Source organism: Homarus americanus, unplaced genomic scaffold (genome assembly GCF_018991925.1).
Source record: "Homarus americanus isolate GMGI-L3 unplaced genomic scaffold, GMGI_Hamer_2.0 scaffold5635, whole genome shotgun sequence".
In the NCBI taxonomy this organism is placed as follows: domain Eukaryota; kingdom Metazoa; phylum Arthropoda; class Malacostraca; order Decapoda; family Nephropidae; genus Homarus; species Homarus americanus.
In genome coordinates, this window is record NW_024735011.1 from 251107 (window position 1) to 258062 (window position 6956).

Sequence of the window (6956 nt, forward strand, 5' to 3'; positions counted from 1 at the left end):
TGATGATGGTAGTAGTGGTGGTAGTAGTGGTGGTGTGGTGGTAGTGGTGGTGGTGGTAGTGGTGCAATTGGTGGTGGTAGTTATTGGGTTTGTTATAGTGGTAATTGGTGGTGGTGGTGGTAGTAGTAGTGGTGGTGGTAGTGGTGGGTGGTGGTAGTGGTGATAGCGATGATGATGGTAGTGGTGGTAGTAGTGGTGGTGGTAGTGGTGGTGGTGGTAGTGGTGATAGCGATGATGATGGTAGTAGTGGTGGTGGTAGTGGTGGTGGTGAGAGACAGTGAGAGTGAAGGAGAGTGAATAAGAGCGAGTGAACCATAGAGAGTGAGTGAGAGATTGAGTGAATGAGAGCGAGTAAGACAAAGTAAGAGCGAGTAAGAGCGAGAAATAGCGAATAAGAGCGAGTGAGACCAAGTAAGAGCGAGTGAGACAAGTAAGAGCGAGTAAGACAAAGTAAGAGCGAGTAAGAGCGAGAAATAGCGAATAAGAGCGAGTGAGACAAGTAAGAGCGAGTAAGAGTAAGACTCAGACTGACAGATATAAAATAAACTCTCCCACTCAAAGAATTTAATTAACCTCCACAACACAATACTGAGGCATTCTTCACTAACCCATGAATAATACAACTTATACAGTGAATACAACAACTTATACAGTGAATACAACAACTTATACAGTGAATACAACTTATACAGTGAATACAACAACTTAAACAGTGAATACAACTTATACAGTGAATACAACAACTTATACAGTGAATACAACAACTTATACAGTGAATACAACTTATACAGTGAATACAACAACTTATACAGTGAATACAACTATAATACAATAAATACAACAACTTTTACAGTGAATACAACAACTTATACAATGAATACAACAACTTATACAGTGAATACAACAACTTAAACAGTGAATACAACAACTTATACAGTGAATACAACAACTTATACAGTGAATACAACTATAATACAATAAATACAACAACTTTTACAGTGAATACAACAACTTATACAATGAATACAACTTATACAGTGAATACAATGATTACAACTAGAATACAATTAATACAACTAAAATACAATAATTAGAAGAGAAAATGCAATTAATACAACGAAAATATAACAACATTCCAATACCATCGAAATATAACAAAATACAATAATGCTAAAATATACAATGAAATACAATAGCAAGCGCACACACACACACACACACACACGCACACACACACACACACACATACACACACGCACACACCTAAGGTTCTTGGAGAGGGGAAGGGATGAAGGGGAGGAATGAGGGGATGGAAGAGAGAGGAAGAGGAAGGGGAAGGAGGGAAAGTGGAAGGAGGACAAAAAGGGAGGTGGGTGGAAGGAAGGGGAGAGGAGGAGGTGGGTGGAGAAGGGGGAGGAAGGAGAAAGGGGGGAGACGTCACTGTCCTGCACCATTACGTTGTGTTACCTGTGTGCCTAATAAGAGAGAATACACTGCATGCATGAGACCTCGGGGTTAGTGGCGCCAACAAAAACTCAAAATAATGGCGCAACGACTGTGGTGTAGAGAGAGAGAGAGAGAGAGAGAGAGAGAGAGAGGTCAGCACACAATAGACAAAGAGGACAGGTAAGAGTTAGTACAGGTACTAAGACACATGTTACCTGTCACACATTTTAGTTATTATATCATTATTATTATTATTATTATGAGTTCATTGACCTGTGTGTGTGTGTGTGTGTGTGTGTGTGTGTGTGTGTGTGTGTGTGCTTGTAAATTGAAATAAGTTAATGTAATCATATAATCAGGTGCGTGTGTGGGTCCATGCGCGTGTGTGTGTGTGCGTGTATGTGAGTGTACACCTTGGCCAGGTATCAGCTGTACGATTACCTGTATAATTAAGGTTATGTGAGGGATAATCTTTAACACTTACTAATAAAATATGATTCTCTCTCTCTCTCTCTCTCTCTCTCTCTCTCTCTCTCTCTCTCTCTCTCTCCTCTTCTCCCTCTCCTCCTCCCATCCTCTCTCCCTCACTCCCCAATAACTCCCACCCCCTACCCCCCTCATCGGTAAGCCTGAGAGAGAGAGAGAGAGAGAGAGGACCCACCAAATAAGAAGAAGAAGAAGAAGAAGTCAGGTGAAAAGGAATAAGAACACAAAGAGGAGGAAGAGGAGGAGGAGGAAGAGGAAGATGAAGAAGATTGAGTGTTTAAGTGGACTTTCAGTGAGTGGGCTTTAAGCGTTTGGAGTGTCAGTGAGTGGGCTTTGAGAGGGAGGGCTTTAAGTTAGTGGAATGTGAGTGAGTGGGCTTTAAGCGTTTGGAGTGTTAGTGAGTGGTGCTTTAAATGATTGGACTTTAATTGAGTGGGAAGTGAGTGGTGCAGGTTGGTCTCGGCTCCCCACTCAAGCTGGACATTACCTTAAGAGACTTACCTGATTAGCTTAAACAAGTGTCTCACCTGTCAATTGTTTTTATGTATTTGGCGAGGGATTTTGGCGAAGGATTTAGGTGAAGGATTTTGGCGAAGGATGTTGGCGAAGGATTTTGGTTTGGCGAAGGATTTTGGTGAAGGATTTTGGAGAGGGATTTTGGCGTGTGATCTCCCTCCTCCTCTTCTCTCCCTCTCTACCTTTCTTTCTCTTTCTCTCCTCTTATCTCTCTTTTTCCTTTCTCCACTTCCTCTCCCTATTTTGTTTTAATCCCCTCTCTTTTTTTTCTTCTTCCCCTCCCTCTCTCCCCCCTCTCCTTTCATCCTTTCTCTCTGCCTCTTTCTTTCTTCCTTCCTCTTTCTCGCTTTCCCCCTCTCTCTCTCTTTCACCCTCTTCCCTCCCTCTCTCTCTCCTTTCCATTCCCCTTCTGTCTCTCTCTTTCACCCTTTCTCCCACCTATCATGACCTCTCTCTCCCACCTACCATGACCTCTCTCTCTCCCACCTACATGACCTCTCTCTCCCACCTACTATGACCTCTCTCCCACCTACCATGACCTCTCTCCCCTCTCTCCCACCTACCATGACCTCTCTCTCCCACCTACCATGACCTCTCTCTCTCCCACCTACCATGACCTCTCTCTCCCACCTACCATGACCTCTCTCTCCCACCTACCATGACCTCTCTCCCACCTATCCGTGCCTCTCTCTCCCACCTACCATGACCTCTCTCTCCCCACCTACCATGACCTCTCTCTCCCACCTACCGCCTCCTCTCCCACCTACCATGACCTCTCTCTCCCACCTACCATGACCTCTCTCCCACCTACATGACCTCTCTCTCCCACCTACCATGACCTCTCTCCCACTCCACCTCTCTCTCCCACCTACCATGACCTCTCTCACCTATCATGACCTCTCTCCCACCTACCATGACCTCTCTCTCCACCTACCTACCATGACCTCTCTCTCCCACCTACCATGACCTCTCTCTCCCACCTACCATGACCTCTCTCCCACCTACCATGACCTCTCTCTCCCACCTACCATGACCTCTCTCTCCCACCTACCATGACCTCCCGTGGAACAACACACCACCATTCTTGGCCTCTAATGACCTGTGCTAAAGACCGACCCAGCTGTCCAGTTCCATAGTTACGACTCTCCCCTCTTTCTCCTCCCCTCTCCCCTCACCTCTCCCTGAATCCTCCTTTCCCTCACCATTCTACCCATCCCTTCCTCTCCTTTCCCCTCACCCTCCCATCAACCCTTCCTCCCCTCACCCTCCCCTCCGAACCTAACAACCCGTAACGAGGCTGTTCGGTAGTTGACTCGTCCCGGGAAGCCAATGAAAAGGATTTAAAACCCTGCATTGTAACGAAGGTCTTAAGGGTCGTTAGGGGTGGTACCAGGTTGTTTACGTAGTAGTAACGAGGTTGTTGGGTCATTAAGGTGTGGTAGTAACGAGGTTGTTGGATCATTAAGGTGTGGTTGTAACGAGGATGTTGGTTAGTTGCGTCATTAAGGTGCGGTTGTAACGAGGTTGTTGAGTCATTAAGGTGTGGTTGTAACGAGGTTGTTGGGTAGTTATATAATATTGTTGTTGTTGTTGAGTTGCTTAATAGATAGATGGATTGATAAAAAATATATAGATAGATAGATAGATAGATAGATATACACATTATAAGAGTTGATAATATAGTAGACAACATAGGAATGGAGTAGTTCAGTAATTAAGACAGAGAGGGGTACAAACGACAGGTGATTAGCGCTAACTACTTGCTGTAATTGGCGGTTTACCTCTGTGATCTGGACTTACCTGACAGAGCATATTAATTAAGTTTAATGTACCTTAACGATGACACCTGCCGGAGAGAGAGAGAGAGAGATTAGGTCGCGTTAGGTCAGGTCTAATTATGGTTTGGTTAGGTGAGATTAAGTTATGTTAGGTCAGGTCAGCTTGGGTCAGCTTAAAGTAGGTAATTTACCAAGCTGTTTATGCGACCAGCTTGTTGACCTCCCGCTGTTCTAAGTAACGTAATCAAGCTGACATAAACAAGAGAGAATCAGACATTTATTATTTCCGGAAAGCATTAAGAATATTAACCTCAGGTGAGAGAGTGAGATAGATAGAGAGAGACAGAGAGAGAGAGAGAGAGAGAGAGAGAGAGAGATATAGAGATAGAGAGAGAGAGAGAGGAGCATACTTTTCCTGTTCTACTCATACCTTCTCTTCGTCCTCCCTACCATCTTGTCCTTCCTCTCTCCTCTCCCCTCCTCCAAACGTCCCATCCCCCAACTCCCACTATACACCCTTGAATCTTGTCTCCTTCACTCCCCCTGACAGCCAATGTTGATAATGATTTAGTTGCTTGGCCCCCCCTCCTCCTCCTCCTCTGCTCCGTCCAGTTCATAGAAAACGGAAGATATTATTGTTTTATTTTTTATTTATTGGTCATTCTTGCTGTGTGTGTGTGTGTGTGTGTGTGTGTGTGTGTGTGTGTGTGTGTGTGTGTGTGCGTGTGTGTGTGTATGTACGTTTTATGTATACATGCAGGTTTTTGCCCTTCTCTCCTCCCCCCTCCTCCCTCTCTCTTACCCTCCTGCCCCTTCCTCCCCCTCTCTCCCTCACCCCCCCCCAACAAGACAGATAGTTACGTGTCTCTAATCACCACCACAACAAGCCCTCGTTCAGGTAAGAGTCATTAATAACCCTCATGACAAACGACTAGTCCTGTCTAGTGGCTGAATTGTGGTAGTGGTGGTTGTTGATTGTGGTACTGGTCACTATACAGGTACTGGTCACTATACAGCACTGGTCACTATACAGGCACTGGTCACTATACACAGGCACTGGTCACTATACAGGCACTGGTCACTATACACAGGCACTGGTCACTATACACAGGCACTGGTCACTATACACAGGCACTGCACTGGTCACTATACACAGGCACTGGTCACTATACAGGCACTGGTCACTATACACTGGTCACTATACACTGGTCACTATACACTGTCACTATACACGGTCACTATACAGGTCACTATACACTGGTCACTATACACAGGTCACTATACACAGGTCACTATACACTGGTCACTATACACTGGTCACTATACACTGGTCACTATACACTGGTCACTATACACAGGTCACTATACAGGCACAGGTCACTATACACTGGTCACTATACACAGGTCACTATACACAGGCACTGGTCACTATACACAGGTCACTATACACTGGTCACTATACACAGGTCACTATACACTGGTCACTATACACAGGCACTGGTCACTATACACAGGCACTGGTCACTATACACTGGTCACTATACACTGGTCACTATACACAGGTCACTATACACAGGTCACTACACAGGTCACTATACACAGGTCACTATACACTGGTCACTATACACTGGTCACTATACAGGTCACTATACACAGGTCACTATACACTGGTCACTATCCACAGGTCACTATACAGGTACGGTCTATACACAGGTCACTATACACAGGTCACTATACACAGGTCACTATACACTGGTCACTATACACTGGTCACTATACACAGGTCACTATACACAGGTCTATACACAGGTCACTATACACAGGTCACTATACACTGGTCACTATACACTGGTCACTATACACAGGTCACTATACACTGGTCACTATACACAGGTCACTATACAGCACTATGCACTGGTCACTATACACTGTCACTATACACAGGTCACTATACACTGGTCACTATACACAGGTCACTATACACAGGTCACTATACACAGGTCACTATACACTGGTCACTATACACTGTCACATACACGGTCACATACAGGTCACTAAGTACTATACACGGTCACTATAACGTACAACACTGGTCACTATACCGGTCACATACACAGGTCATCACAGGTCACTATACACAGGTCACTATACACAGGTCACTATACACAGGTCACTATACACTGGTCACTATACACAGGTCACTATACAGGTCACTATACACTGGTCACTATCACACAGGTCACTATACACAGGTCACTATACACTGGTCACTATACACTGGTCACTATACACAGGTCACTATACACTGGTCACTATACACAGGTCACTATACACTGGTCACTATACACTGGTCACTATACACTGGTCACTATACACAGGTCACTATACACTGGTCACTATACACTGGTCACTATACACAGGTCACTATACACAGGTCACTATACACTGGTCACTATACACTGGTCACTATACACTGGTCACTATACACTGGTCACTATACACACTGGTCACTATACACTGGTCACTATACACAGGTCACTATACACAGGTCACTATACACAGGTCACTATACACTGGTCACTATACACTGGTCACTATACACAGGTCACTATACACGGTCACTATACACAGGTCACTATACACTGGTCACTATACACTGGTCACTATACACAGGTCACTATACACGGTCACTATACACTGGTCACTATACCAGTCACTATACACTGGTCA